Source organism: Bradysia coprophila, unplaced genomic scaffold (genome assembly GCF_014529535.1).
Source record: "Bradysia coprophila strain Holo2 unplaced genomic scaffold, BU_Bcop_v1 contig_520, whole genome shotgun sequence".
In the NCBI taxonomy this organism is placed as follows: domain Eukaryota; kingdom Metazoa; phylum Arthropoda; class Insecta; order Diptera; family Sciaridae; genus Bradysia; species Bradysia coprophila.
Genome location: NW_023503771.1, coordinates 77,710 through 93,922, shown reverse-complemented (window position 1 = coordinate 93,922; position 16,213 = coordinate 77,710). Strand labels below are relative to the sequence as shown.

Below are 16,213 nucleotides of genomic sequence, written 5' to 3'. Positions count from 1 at the left end.
AGACGGCCCAAATTTTTATTGCGGATTCGTCATCTATGAACAAAGGCAAACACTTTGCCCTTACCGTCTGCTTCGAATTCCATCAATTACACACGGCATCGTAATCCTATAAGCCCCTTCGTACTTCGTACGGGGCTAAAAATCAAACCGAATGTTGATCTGATGAACACTGATAATGGCAGCGTATCGTCGTATCTATTCAATTGTATAAGGTAATGATAGGATATGTATGTATAATTTGAACTTGAACTTGAACTTTGATAATTGGGTTTTGATTTAGTTGTGTGTCGCTGATGATGAAAAATAGATCTTTCGAAATGCATTCGACTTAAAAAAAATTTAATTTTATTAATAAATTAAAAGTTCACCCGTGGAATCAATAAAAAGGAGTTTTATTTAAAAGGTCGAATAAATTTTTTTGAAGGTCACCGTGCTGCTTCTTGCTTCTTGTCGCTAAAACCACATGATTTTATTCAAAATTTGAGTGTTATTTTGCATTTATATGGTAGTGATGAAACAATGGTTGATGTGAATGATGCTAGTGCTAAGTAAGGGGTCGTCCATAAAGGACGTCCGCGCTTAGGGGGGTTGTTTACTCCGTTCGTTTTTAACTTAAAGTGGACGTCCTTCGGTGAAGGGGGGTACTCAAAAACGGACATAGTGTGGTAAGGGGGATGGGGTGTCGAAAATCCAGTAGAAAACGCTGACGGATTTTATGGACGGCCCCCAAGCCACAGTGAAAAAAATAGAAACAAGAATAGACCGGCTATAAGCCTAGTGAGGTCTTTTTTCTTTATCTCAATTTTCTCACTTCTCGAGATACCAACTACCAAATACGTGAGTTATAAATAGGCAAGCAGGAAGAATAGTTTCTTCAGTCCATATCCATATCCAGCTGTTGTATGTACAGTATACATCTCCACCAACTTTCTATTAGTTTCGTAGTCAACTACCAGTTTGGTAGTCAACTACCAAATTATCAAATTATAAATAGGCAAGCAGCCCAAATAATTTCATCAGTCGGTGTGCAGCTCTTAAACAGTTAACATCTCTACCATCTATCTATCAGCAAGATAGTCAACTACCAGTTTGGTAGTTAACTACCAAAAATTCAAGCTATAAATAGGCTAGCAGGAAGAATAATTTCGTTAGTTGGTGTGCAGCTCTCCAATAGTACACATCTCTGCCGAAAATTACGTTTGGTAGTAAATTATAATATTGGTCGTCACCAATAAAAAAAATTTAGAATTGCAGTGTCAACTCTGAGGTATCGGTTACCAGATAACAAATAATAATGATTTGCCTGGTGTTGATTTGCTCATAGTAGCAAAGTGTCACGTATTTGGCTGTGTAATCGCCATAATTATAATTTGTGACACAGACACATGGACGGACGGACAGACGGACGGACGTACAGATGAAGTGTCTACAATAGGTTCTTTTTTTAAGAAAAAAGACCTAAAAATTAGCTAACCTCATCGGTGCCACCTCTAAATTGTTGTTAATGTTGTTGACTTACACATAGGATTCTTATAAATACGGTGCGAAATCATTCGACAACCACTTGTGATCTTCATTAGTTCTGACAATCATTTGTTGAAATTAAATTATTCAAATTTGTGGATATTGAGGCAATATGGTAAGCAAACAATGAACGATTAAACAAAGGAAAATGTAGCATTTTATGATTGAAAACATTTACGAGAAACTGAGTGAATTTCCAACCAAATAAGTGATTTGGGTGATCTGAATTTTTACGATTATTACTCAGCCTAGCTAACAAATATATTCATAATGTGACCTTGAAAATATTAAGTTGATTGCTAAAACGAATGGCAGTTCCGCAGTGAACTTTTGTTAGCATTTAGCATATTGTGTCGACTATTTACGTTTCATGTAGAAACTAATACTTTCGCGACAGTAAGTAATGGTTACACTTATGTTTGCTACATACAGTGATACAGTGATATATTTTATGGTACGGTGACTGTATCGATACAGTCACCGTACCCTAAAATATTGGCATGTATTTTTTTTGCAGCAGCAAATTTATTTTTTTCATCTGCAAATTTATTCTTACCATATGCAAATGTGGGAAGATATTAGAATAAACTAGTTTCTTGAATCCACAAGAAGGAATAATTTTATTTATGAAAAGCACTTGGTTTTATACGGTAATGTTTACATGCAAAATAAGACAATAGATATCCAAAGTCCAATTGTCAGCTGATAATGACATGCAGTGTTGCTAAACTTTAACTAAACTTAATACGCATGATGAGTGCGTCCGATGTGAGATGTAGTGCTGCCACAGGATTCCCCCTTTTAAAGAAGCGTTGAGGAGAAGAAAAGAAAAAACTTTGTGTTTATCTGTGCTGAATTGAAAAATTTATTGAAAATTTTTCATTTGAAGCAGACAATTTGTAGCGAGAAAGGCTAGAATTTATTTGTTTTCTTCGTTCTCTTCTTCAGAGCTGGATGATGAACTTGATGAACTTTCTTCGTCGTTTTTATCCTCCGGTGCGTTCCAATCGTCTGGTTTTTGTGCTTTGCTCGGTGACTCGGGCCCAGAATCGGATGATGAGAAAGAGGGTCCTCTTTTCGAAGAGCGTTCCAACGGGAAACGGGATTCCACTTTGGATGTGGCTGCATTGACTATTTCCATAGCGGTTGACTTTTCAGGCGCTTTTTGATCCGATGTGCTTGGCGTCGGTTTTGGCGGTGAAAACGTATGTTGAGCCGGAGCTTCCAATGCTGGTGCGATGATCGGTACGGTCGGTTGATGCGGATGTGATGTTGGTGTTACCTGAATTGTTGCCAGGTTACGCATGGACTGCTGCTGTGTCATGTGATCGACAAAATCGCAAGGTGGTAGGCAATTCACTGAGGCTCGACCAAATTGTCGGTGAAACCAGCAAAATCGACCGGGTTGGGCTGACGGTCTTGTCGGGCGCTTGATTGGAATGGCTGCTTGACGAACGGCGACCGATGCTTGCCTAACCGAAACACGTGTTCTCTGCACTGAACGTTGAACGACTGATTGGCGATTTTTTTGCTGACGATTGCCTGGGATGCGACGTTTGACTAGCCGAAAATGATGGATTGGCTGAGAAAGGCTGACCTGGTACAGATGATTGACCGGAACTGCGTTGCGTTTGAGTCGGATTGGTAGACTGAATTGGATTATTGCGCATGCCGCGCAAAAATTGTTGATTTTCCATGGCGATTATACGGATTTCACGGATTGCCAACTCTTGATTCCTTAAAATTTGCTGTAATGCGTTGAGCCACTCCGGGTTTTCGGTAAGTTTCTTATTTGGTGCCATGACTTGGTTGCAAGTGAAAAGCACGATGACTTGTAGGATTTTTTGAATAAAAATTTTGCTGAAGTAGTGTGTAGTGTGTTACTCGTACCACAGACTTTTGTAGAAAGGATGAGATGAGAGAATTTCAGTAGGATGAATGCGATTTGCTGTAAAATTTTATGTTTATAGCAGTTGATGTGTTTAATGATTTTTAGCGAAACGTACTTTCTTTTTAAGTGGTTTTTTCACCGAAACACATTCATTGAAATCAAATGAAGGTTTTAAACGGTCAACTGAAATTACCTTATTAATTTTTCCAATTTTGATTGTGAAAAACTTCTCATTTCGTGAAATTACTTCGAATGGGCCGGTATAGGTCGGCTGGAGCGCTTTTTTAACCCCGTCCGACCGGACAAAAACGTGAGTACATGAAGACATGTCTTTGTGTACAAAAACGTTTTGCTTGTTATGATTAGAAGATGGAATGGGTTTGATTTCAGCCATTGCATCTTTTAATCGTTCGACAAATGTTGAAGCATTTGAGACTAGGCTGGGCTTGATTTTGTCGAAGTAAAAATAAGGAAGACGCAAATTTGTTCCATAGACTAACTCTGCTGGAGATGCGTTTACATTTTGCAGAATTACTGAACGGAGACCGAGTAAAACTGTTGGAAGTGTTTCTGTCCAGCGAATGTTTCCGTGACACTTGATTGAATTTTTAAGTGTGCGGTGCCATCTTTCTAAAATTCCGTTAGCTTGAGGGTGATAAGCAGTAGTGCGGAATTTTTGGACCCCAAGCAGTTTATTTAACTCGGTGAATAAGCTACTTTCGAAATTTCGGCCTTGATCGCTGGTCAACCTCAAGGGCACTCCGAAACGAGCGATCCAATTGAGAAACATGGCCTTTGCTACTGTTTCAGCAGACATGTCTTGAATTGGTATTGCCTCGGGCCAGCGAGTAAATCGATCGATGATAGTGAGACAATACGAAAAACCTTCTGATTCCGGGAGTCTTCCAACGATATCTATATGAATATGTTCGAACCGAGCGTTAGGCGTTTTGATTTGCTCAAAGGCTGCTTGGTTGTGCTTGCTGACTTTGGTTCGTTGGCAAGCTAAACAACTTTTACAAAAGACTTGGATGTCTTTGCTCATTGAAGGCCATACAAAACTTTTGCTAATTAATTTTTGCGTTGCCTTGACCCCTGCATGAGCGAGGTTATGAACTTTTTCAAAAACTTGTTTCCTTAATTCTGACGGAACGTATGGACGAGGTTCTGTGGTTGAAACGTCGCATGCCAAAATGATATCGTGAAATTGAATATCGAGGATTTTTAATTTAGTTTTTTGCTTCCTTAGCTGGATCAGCTCCTCATCTTCTAATTGTTTTAAGGCGATGAGTTTGTAATCAACAGTGCTGGACAGTGAGACTGTGGAAATGCTGTTGATCCTAGACAGAGTGTCAGCAACCACGTTATCTACTCCAGAGATATGTTGAATATCTGTTGAGAACTGACCGATCAAATCGAGGTGTCGAAGTTGACGGGGAGTTGCTTTTTCGTTGGCTTGTTGGAAAGCAAAAACGAGCGGTTTATGATCTGTGTAAATCGTGAATGTACGCGCCTCCAGCAGATTTTGGAAGTGTTTAATTGAAGCGTAGATTGACAACAGCTCCCGGTCATATGTTGAATACTTTCGTTCAGCTGAGGAAAGGCGTTTGGAAAAGAACGCGAGAGGTTTCCAGTGATTATTTTCTAATTGATTTACCACCCCTCCGATAGCAGTGTCGGATGCGTCAACCATGAGACAGAGCTTCGCGTCTGGAGACGGATGGGCGAGCAAGGCTGCGTCGGCTAAAGCCTTTTTACATAGCTCGAATGCGCCGAGGCGCTCAGGGTTCCACTCAATTACCGATTTGTCGTTCTTTTTGTTACCTTTCGTACAATCTAGCAATGGAATTTGCATGTGAGCTGCTTTAGGAATAAAACGACGGTAATAATTGGTCATACCGAGGAAACGTTTGAGTTTGTCGATTGTTTCCGGTAGTGGAAAATTAACAATCGAGGAAACTTTTGATTGTAAAGGTTTAGTTCCGTTTACGTCGATTGAATAGCCCAGAAAACGTACCTCCTTTTGACCGAACACACACTTGTCGACATTAATTACGACACCGTAATCATTTAGTCTACCGAACAAGATTCTTAAATGTTCAAGGTGTTCTTGTTCATCTCTTGATGCGACTAAAATATCGTCCAAATACGCAAAGCAAAAGTCGAGTCCTTGAATGATGGAGTTGACAAAACGCTGGAAAGTTTGAGCGGCGTTGCACAACCCGAATGTCATGTAAGGGAACTCAAAAAGTCCGAAAGGAGTGATCAAAGCTGTTTTTTGAATGTCTTCATCGGCCATTGGAATCTGATTGTAAGCTCTTACCAAATCAACTACTCCAAAAATTTTCTTTCCATTCAAAAAATTACTGAAATCGTGGATATGAGAAATTGGATAACGATCGGGTAAGGTTTGAGCGTTAAGACGGCGGTAGTCACCGCATGGACGCCAACCGCCGGATGGCTTGGGCGCTATATGTAATGGAGAAGCCCATGGACTTTTTGAAGGACGGCAAATTCCAAGTTCGAGCATCCTGTCGAATTCGGCTTTGGCTACTTTAAGCTTTTCTGGGTTAAGCCGGCGCGGCTTAGAAAAAATAGGCTGGCAGTTCGTGACGATTTGATGACGAACGTTATGTTTCTTCAATGGGTTTTTAAAAGAAGAAAGATCGAGTAGCGAAGGAAACTCTTGTACTAGTTCATGATAGATTCCTATGTTTGTGAGAGATTTCACTTGGATATCAATGCTAGCCTGTTTGATTTTTCCTTGAATAGGCAAGGTTGTAACGTTATCGATTAGGTTACCATTTTTAACATCGATTAAAAGGTCAAATTTCTTTAATAAATCGGCGCCAATTATTGGTGATTGCACGTCTGCAATGATAAATAACCAAGTTATCGGTCGGCGAAGACCGAGATTGAGCGTTATAGATTTGCTTCCGTAAGTCTTAATCTTAGAGCCGTTTGCTGCGAAGAGATTAAACAGACATGGAGCGTTGAGCCTTTCTTTCGACGTTGGGGGGACCACAGAAATGTCGGCGCCCGTGTCTACCAAAAAATCTCTGTTTGAGTTTTTATCAGTAACAAAAAGTCGATTAATGAGGGGGCCCTGAGTGAGTGTACGAACTGCTGGCTGCCCGATTTCTTTAGACTTTCTGTTAACCCAGCTACAGGGTTGAGAGCAATTATCGGCTTTGGATCCGAAACGTTTGTGATAAAAACAGAGTTTATTTGGTGTAACATTCGACGCTTTGGCCGGCGTCGTCGATCGGTTTCGTGATTTTTGTCCACTACTATTCCAAGTCCTGCGAAAACCCTGTGTGAGAGTTTCGACTTTGTCTTCCAGCTTATGGACAACGTTAACTAAACCGTCGAGAAGGTCGTTTGAGGGACTAGAGACTTCTTGAACACTTACAGAAGAAGACTGAGTAACTTCAAACATTTGATCTGCCAATTGTGCTAGTTCCTCTATAGGTGCTACACTCGTAGCGAGGAATGTATGAATTGTAGTTGGTAATCTTTGCAAAAACAAGGTGCGAAGGAATTCATCACCTACCTTCTTGCATGCGAGAGCTTTCATTTTACGTAAAAGATCCGTGGGTCTCATATCTCCGAGGGTTAATTCTTCGAGGAGAGCCTTCAGTTTTTGTTGATCAGTAGCAGTGAATTGCTTGATAAGGCGGGCTTTGATTGCTTGGTACTGATTTCTCGCAGGTGGAGCGAGTACAATATCACTAACATAATCGAGAATATCCGATTCAATTACACCTACGATGTGATTGAATTTGGTTTGTTCGGTTGTTATGTTTGTTGTAGTAAACTGCGCTTCCAGCTGTATGAACCACAGCTGTGGGTTCTTTTTCCAGAATGGCGGTATTTTTAGCTGGATGCGTTGCACCGAATTGTTAACCGGTGGAATATTTCCATTACCTAAATCAGAGTTACCTCCACTACCAACTGTAGGAACAACCATTGGAGTTTCTCCGATTGATTGATCGTTGTTATCACCATCTGCCATAGTAGATATGCAAGTGTAGTGAAAATAGAGAAAATTTAAGTTGAACTTGAAAGCAACGAATTTTCTGAACAGCAGTTGAAACGTATTGTTTGCACTGCGCAATGATTTTAAAGACGAAAAATGTCGAGGGTCACCAGTTGTGGGAAGATATTAGAATAAACTAGTTTCTTGAATCCACAAGAAGGAATAATTTTATTTATGAAAAGCACTTGGTTTTATACGGTAATGTTTACATGCAAAATAAGACAATAGATATCCAAAGTCCAATTGTCAGCTGATAATGACATGCAGTGTTGCTAAACTTTAACTAAACTTAATACGCATGATGAGTGCGTCCGATGTGAGATGTAGTGCTGCCACACAAATTTATTAGTGCCTAAGCACCAGATTTATTGTTCTCTCAGCAGCAATACTAGGCCCCACCTTATGGGTGGGTCAGGTCCCTTGACTGTGTGATTTTCTCAATCAATTTTTGCGACATCGATTCTCATGCGATCGTAACCCTAAATATTCGTATTTAAGGTTTTTGGTCATACATTCATGTATTTTCAATCATAGTAGTGAACATTGTGTGACAGACATTTTAGAGTGTTTATCATCCGTAAGACCCATGACTTTCAGTCAAGGGAATTATGTCAAAAAATCTGCAAAATTTCTAGCAATTTTTTGGGAGCATTTTTATTCTTTTGTCTGCAAATTTATTGTTTCCTGAGGAGCACATTATTGAAATAAATCTGCAAATTTATTTTTTCTTCAGGAGCAATATTGTTGACTTTCAAATTTTATGTAGAAGAAGAAGCTTAAATTTTCGGTACAATGAATGGCACAGACTAAATTTTAGACGATGGGAGAGAAAAAAAATTAACTCCTAAGTTACCAACACCGTTCCGGCGCCCGGCTCGCGTTGCGGCCCTCCGCTTCGCTCCGGGGCAATGGGCCGGATCGCTCGGCGTGTTAAAACGCTTTTTATGTGCAATGAATGACACAGACTAATTATTAGACGATGCGAGAGAATAAAATTAACTCCTAAGTTACTGACACCGTTCCGACGCCCGGCTTGCATTGCGGCCCTCCGCTTCGCTCCGGGGCAATGGGCCGGATCGCTCGGCGTGTTAAAACGCTTTTTATGTACAATGAAAATTGGTATTCATTTCGTAAAAAAAAGGATTCTGTAGGGACGAACTAAATTCTTTTCCGTTACATTTCGTAAAAGGATGAATTCCCTAGGAACCAACAAAACGCCTTTACGGCGGAAAATCTTGAGAAACTGAAGAAAATATTGAGTTCTTCCACATGAATGGAACTATTTTCTCATTTTTATACCCGTTTTTAGCCCCGTACGAAGTACAAAGGGGCTTATAGGATTACGATGCCGTGTGTAATTGATGGAATTCGAAGCAGACGGTAAGGGCAAAGTGTTTGCCTATGTTCATAGATGACGAATCTGCAATAAAAATTTTGTCTGTCCGTCTGTCCGTCTGTCCGTCTGTCCGTCTGTCCGTCTGTCCGTCTGTCACGTCGATATCTTGAGTAAAACAAATCCGATTTCAAAAATTTTTTTTTCCCTGAAAGATAGTCGAAATAGTGAGGCTAAGTTCGAAGATGGGCATATTCGGGTCGGCCCTTCGTGAGTTAGGGCCACCTAAGTGATTTAAGGTCTTTTGGTGATATTTATGGCAAAATAAACGATGGAAATGTAAATGACAAATGATAGGTATTGTCAATACCAATCCAGGAAAAAAAAGTTTTTTAAAATCGGGTGAGTGGACCGTGAGTTAGGGCCTTAGAAGTCAAATGCTACTAGGGCCCTATGTATATTTTACATAGAACTCGAGTAAATTTCATTCGTTTTTCGTAATTTTTGTTTGATTTGGAAGGTAATCGAATGCCGAATAGAATGTTGTTGAAAAAAAATTAAATTTGGGTCCTTGGACTAAGGCCACTACTAGGGCCCTATGTGTATTTTACATATAACTCGAGCAAATTTCATCAGTTTTTCGCATTTTTTGTTTCATTTGGAAGGTAATCAAAGGCCGAATAGAATGTTGTTGAAAAAAAATTAAATTTGGGTCCCTGGACTAAGGCCACTACTAGGGCCCTATGTGTATTTTACATATAACTCGAGCAAATTTCATCCGTTTTTCGTAATTTTTGTTTCATGTGGGAGGTAATCAAAGGCCGAATAGAATGTAGTTGAAAAAAAATTTAAATTTGGGTCCTCGGACTGAGGCCGATACTAGGGCCCTATTTGTATTTTCAATATAACTCGAGCAAATTTCATCCGCTTTTGGTAATTTTTGTTTCATTTGGAAGGTAATCAAAGGCCGAATAGAATGTAGTTGAAAAAAATTTTAAATTTGGGTCCTCGGACTGAGGCCGATACTAGGGCCCTATGTGTATTTTACATATAACTCGAGCAAATTTCATCCGTTTTTCGTAATTTTTGTTTCATTTGGAAGGTAATCAAAGGCCGAATAGAATGTAGTTGAAAAAAATTTTAAATTTGGGTCCTCGGACTGAGGCCGATACTAGGGCCCTATGTGTATTTTACATATAACTCGAGCAAATTTCATCCGTTTTTCGTAATTTTTGTTTCATTTGGAAGGTAATCAAAGGCCGAATAGAATGTAGTTGAAAAAAATTTTAAATTTGGGTCCTCGGACTGAGGCCGATACTAGGCCCTTCAAAAAATAAAATTTTAGGGCGATTTGAAATTTTTGTTTCATTTGAAAGGAACGTCGTACGGGGCTTCGTAATTGCGCTATGCGCAATTTGTAAGATGTACACATTACATAATAATTTTACTTTAACTACATTAACCGGCGCAATAGGCTTACGGTCAAAGTAGGGTGACAGACGCACTAGGGTCACGTACGCAATAGATATACGGGTTTGTACGGGGCTCAGTCGCAGCAAACGCTCCGACTGTTCTGATGGCTCGTTTTAGCTGTTTAAATAGGAATTTATGAAAGTTGACTTCGTACGGGGCTGTCTATATTGCCTCCGGCAATTTATTTGTATATGCTAGCAAGGCAAAGAAAGATAATGTAAGTGATTTTAAAGGGCGAATAGCTTTTCAGTAGAGAATGAAGTAAAAGAAATGAAGAGTTTCACAGTAAAGGCTTTTGATACGAATAGGTGTTTCGTACGGGTCGGCGTTAGCTATGTTTTGCCTATCGAAGCTGAATTTTGCAGCTGAAAATTGACCCAAAAAATTAATAATTTTGCAGATTCCAAAACTAAAATTTTGCTTATCGCTGAAGAATAATTTTGCCTAACAATAAACAATAATTTTGCTGTTAAAAATTGCTCCAAAAAAAAATTTTGCTGAATGCAAAAAAATAAAATTGCTTTACAAAAAAAAAAAAAAATTGCAGATGTGAAAAAATAAATTTGCTGCCAAAAGAATAAAATTGCAAGTAAAACTACAGTGAACGACATCTCAAATGTCTCACTGTCATTTTTTTCAGAGAATGTTATTGTGAATTTGAGATGTCGTTCACTGTAATAAAATTGAAGAAAAAAAAGAATAAATTTGCTGATGAAAAAAATAATTTTGCTTTTTTAAAAGAATAAATTAGAGGGACAAAAAAATATATCCCACACGGACAACTTAAGATCACTTTTCAACTAGGTCAACTCACCTTCATTTACCTTTCGACTGTAGAATATAAAACAAGTCCAATTCTTGCAAACTTTACTCTCTGTTGGAATTTTCTATTTTCCACCATTCTCGAAAATATGGTCAATCCACTTAAACAAAGGTAAGATTAGCTTAACTGTTTTTTTTATAGTTAATAGTTTTGCTGCTGTGTGCCTTTGCTACGGCTTCTCCTAGCCGTAATTACAACTATCCAAAATCGGACATACCAATTTCTGCCTCTCCCTCAGAAATCACGGATCCTATTTCGCCATCACAAACACCACGTAAGTTATTCAAAATTTATTTTTTATGCCTACAACAATAATTTTTAGCCTATATTTAGGCGCAAAAAATTCATTTTTTTGATGATTTGTTTGAACTAAAATCTTTTTTCTTGAAAACCCATTACTCATTTAAATTAGACAAGAATACGTCCGAATCATCTGCCACTTTGTGACGCAAATTTTTTTTGGTAAAATTTTGTTGTCGAAATTCAAAAGAACCCTCGAAATAAAATTGAACTGAAAAAGCAGATCGAATGACTTCCATATTTTTGCAGCGTGTAGTCTATTACAATAACTAGTTCCCGCCAATTGCGTTTTTAGCCCCGTACGAAGTACTGGGGGCTTATAAGATTAATATGCCGTTGGTAACACGTCGAATTGGAAGCAAACAGTAAGGGCAAAGCATTTGGTTATGTTCATAGATGACGAATCCGCAATAAAAACAAGGCATCAGAACAGTCGGAGCCCTCTAGCTTGAGCAAATCACAACCTTTTTTCAAAATTCTTTTTTTCTCCGATTGGTATCGACAAAAGTAAGGTCAAGTTCGAAAATGGGCATGGTAGGGTCGGCCCTTCCAGAGCTAGGGCCCTATAGGTGTTTTTCAGTCTTTCGCCTATATCTACCGAAATACGCACTCAATAGCTGCTCGTGATATATCAAATGAAAGGTATTGACGAGTAGAACAAAGTTGAGGAACATTGTTTTTGGGTAAGATGCAACGCGGGCTTGTTGGGAGGGCTCAAAGGTCGTTACTCGGCCCTAAGTGGTTTTTGCACATAAATCGAGTAAATCTCATCCGATTTTGCTAGATTTAGTTTTTTATAGAAGGTAATTGAATACCGAAAAGAACGTGGCAAAAAAAGTTTCAAATTTGGGCCCTTGGACTAAGGCCGCTACTCGGCCCTAAGTGCTTTTTGCATATAAAGCGAGTAAATCTCATCCGATTTTGCTAGTTTTTGTTTCATTTGAGAGATAATTGAATGCCGAATAGAATGATGGCAAAAAAAAGTTTCAAATTTGGGCCCTTGGACTAAGGCCGCTACTCGGCCCTAAGTGCTTTTTGCATATAAAGCGAGTAAATCTCATCCGATTTTGCTAGATTTTGTTTCATTTGAGAGGTAATTGAATACCCAATGGAAAGTTGGCAAAAAATTTTGGGTTTCTAAAATATTGTCGTAAATTGTTGGTTTTATTTGAAAGGTACTTCGTACGGGCCCAACTTGACTTGCATTTTAATTGTTGTCCAATTTTCTCGAAAGATTTCGTTTTTTATTTCGAAAACGTTTCTTGAATATTCAGAACTGCTCGAAAAACCCAACATTAGCCGTAGCAGGTAATTAATGAGAGCGTCTGCTATAGGTAATTTCTTAAAAAATTACCGTCATTGAGTAACTTTTTCCAAAATTACTCACCACAGGTAATACGTTACTTTCTGTGGGTAAGGGGCCATTCACAAATTACGCACTCACCAAGGGGGGGGGGAAGGGTTAGAAATCAGACATTTTTATATGAAAAACGCGTGCGAAACGGGGGGGGGGTCAAAAGTTTTGAAATCTTTTTCCTCAGTGTAATTCTCGATCTGCCACCATTCAAGAAATATCTCCAAAACCCCAATTGACCCGCCCATTTCGAACTTTCGAAATTTTTCACATATACCAGTCTGTTCTACTCGTAAAACTCTGAGACTTTGCCGAAGAAAGTAACTCTCTATCTCTCATAACCCAAAAAATATTTTTCTTCCTTTCATCCTACGCTCGAGTAGCTCAAAATTTAGTCACTCTGATCACTCTAGCTCAACTGAATCTGCACCGATTGTTCTAATTATTTTTTTGTTCGTGTGACGAACACCTTTCATTTGATGGGTCGCACGCCTCTGCAGGTTTCACTACAGCTAAGCTACAGCCGAAAACGCGTTCCAGACTTCGAGGCCAATAAAACAAAATTCTGATTTTTCCTGGGATGATGGCGTATCACATTTTCATTTTTATGCCCACCCCGAGGCTCCTACAAAATTTCATGGAGATTGGCTGACTAGTTTCCGAGATCGACCGTCGATAGATAGATAGATAGACAGATAGATAGAAACATACAGAGTAAGTTGAAGGATTTTGATCGTTTGGAAAAAGTCAATTTGGTGAATTTTGTATGAAAAGTGGCCAATTTCAAAACGATGTATATCCGGCAATTTTAAACCTACATAGTCGAGTGATAGCTCGTTTTGCTCGTATTTGAAGCGAAAATATGATAGAATAGGTTTTAAGTTGATAAAGTTCACAGGGCACGGGGCTATCGCTCCGGACATGATTCATTTCACTTCACTGCAAATTTTTTTGTCTAAATAACAAAATTATTGTTTAAATTAATGATTTATCATAAAACGAAATACTATTCAATGACAACATGCCACCAATCGTTGCTATCGTTGTGACTTCTATAGAGATTAATGTTTTTACAATACTAACGTGTCATTAGTGTTGTTTTCGGGATCTTGTTTTGTAGAAGTGAGAGCCTATTTCGGCGATATACTAAATTCGTTTTCATGTATCGGGGCCGAAAATGAGGGAGTTTCGAGATTTTTCTCTGGTTTTCGACCCCTTACATGAAAAATGTTTTGAGTATCTGTTTTGGACGTTTGATTTTAGGAACTTTCGCATGTAGCCCTCATTTCGTTCGGGCTACAACTCGCGAAATTGCCTAAAATCAAACGTCCAAAACAGATACACAAATAACTATTGCATATGTTGTTTTGTTTTCTTGGTTTTGTCTACGGATAGGTATAATCGTATTAAGAGAAGCTTTTGTTTCTGCGTTGAGAAATTGATATGTAAGAATCAATTTTCGCATGGGCATGATTCCTTAATTCGGAAACAATTTTGAGATACTCGCAAACTCACTCGTGTGTTGTTGAGCAACTTGCTTCGGTAAATGTTAGTTGCGAGTCGCCTTCGGCTCGGATATGTAAACTCTACACTTGTCTCAACTAACCCTTCCTGAAGCTTGTTGCTCAACAACACACTTGTGCGGTTGCTTTTATCTCAAAATTGCTCCCTCATGTAATGAATCAGATGATCATTTGTCAAAAAGAAAGTCTGCGTGAAACGAAGAATGTTGTGGAGCGATGCCAATATATTCACCATCCACATGCAATTATTCGCGTTTGTGCACATATTTTACATTTAATTAAAGTTTTCTTCCCTTTGTTTGGGGTGTGTCATTGTGCTGTGTATGTTGGATTTTGTTTCTTCGCCGTTTGTAGATAATGTTGGGGGTTTCTCTTGGACTGTCGCGGCGTAAAATAAATAAACAGACACAGCTTCTTTCGCTATATTTCGAGCTTTGGCTTAGCTCTTCTTCAGGCAAAATATAAACAAAAATAAACGAAAAAATTACTCTAATTCATTGCACACATATAACAGCTGTGCTGTGTATATCAGAATGCGAAGTGTATGGCTATGTTGCCGTCGAAAACTAAATTCGCTTGCGAATATTTTCATGTTCTACTTTTGACAATAGAGTCCTTTTTTGTTGGTAATCTGGCACACTATACAAATTAATGTTGTGCCAGATTCACCTCTAAGGGGCAAATCTGCCACAGTCATGACTTTTCGTTACATGTAGTAAAAGGGCGCATACTATGTGCGCGTGTACCAGATTCCCCGATGCCAGTTAGTAACCATCATCTCATTTTTTTCCTTTCTAAATCAAATGTTGAATTGTACCTATTTGTTCAATATGTCAATATTAATTCATTCGGACGACAAAGGGCCCTCTCAAAAGAAGCAAAGTTGACGTTTTCGTGTTAATGGTTTGTATGATATCATTTTTCAACGAATTTCGGGCCATCATTCCTCTAGGTAGTCTACCTCCATGCGGACGAATGGGAGAACGAAAAATTTGGAAAAACTTGGACAATTTTCTTAATTTTTACATTCATAAGTTTTAGTAATTAACAAGAGACTAGCGGTCGCTTGTAGCATATTCGGGTCGGCCCTTCGTGGAGTTAGGGCCGCCTAAGTGTGTTAACGACACCGTTATTCTACAAGCCCCTTTGTACTTCGTATGGGGCTAAAAAAACGTGTCTCCTGGCAATATAATTGACGCTTTAATGGTGGCGAGCTGTCGCTCATGCGTACTCGACATATTTTTCAAGTTTGTTTACACACAATTGCAACTTAACTAGAACAAACCGTAACAACAACCACAAAAATTGCTGGCTCGAAAATATCACGATGTAATACCGCTCGAGTAGAACTCTTTTTTATCAATGGGAACTGAGACAATCGTTGCATCTTAAAACAAGAATAATTGCTAATTTTCATTAGAGGTGTAGTTTTCAAATGATTAATTTTCTGATTGTTTAACAGCTACTCGTCCACATGAAGCAGTCATTGTTGATCTAAAGTGTGCAGTTTCCTGTGTTGGTTAATAAAAATGTTGTTCAAAATCAAACGGTAAAAAGTCATTCAATTCAAACGAAGCCAGTTCTAAATTTATATCTCAAACAGTACATCTACACAATCCAAAAGTATGTTCCGCAAGGCGTCAAAGTATCAAATCTTCAGTCGTTGGAAAAAAGAATACAAATTTCTGATTAGATAATAAAAATCTCCATTTTTACGCATTTAAAAATTTGTCGTTTTTTTTCTTCTATTGCTGGCAGAGAAATGATAAGTTTCTTGTGGCGAGATAGAAGGAATCTGAGGTTAAAAATTGTGTATGGTATGCTTGACAGCCTATCGAGTCTCGTCCAGGTGCTGAACCATTTTTCAGAAAATTAGAATTTTCGGAATTTAATCGTTGCGCTTTATCAACGGACTATTGCAGTATACGTGAGGAAAGTCTTCAAATGTGCGAA

At 38.7% G+C, this 16,213-nt stretch overlaps 1 long non-coding RNA gene across 1 annotated transcript; it reads left to right on the top strand.

Moving 5' to 3' along the window:
* The first annotated feature begins 1,369 nt into the window (after positions 1 to 1,369).
* LOC119082978 lies at positions 1,370 to 15,973 on the top strand. Its single transcript, XR_005088762.1, has 4 exons — positions 1,370 to 1,639; positions 11,225 to 11,357; positions 15,723 to 15,809; positions 15,864 to 15,973. It is a non-coding gene; the product is annotated as an uncharacterized LOC119082978 (long non-coding RNA).
* The last annotated feature ends 240 nt before the right edge of the window (positions 15,974 to 16,213 follow it).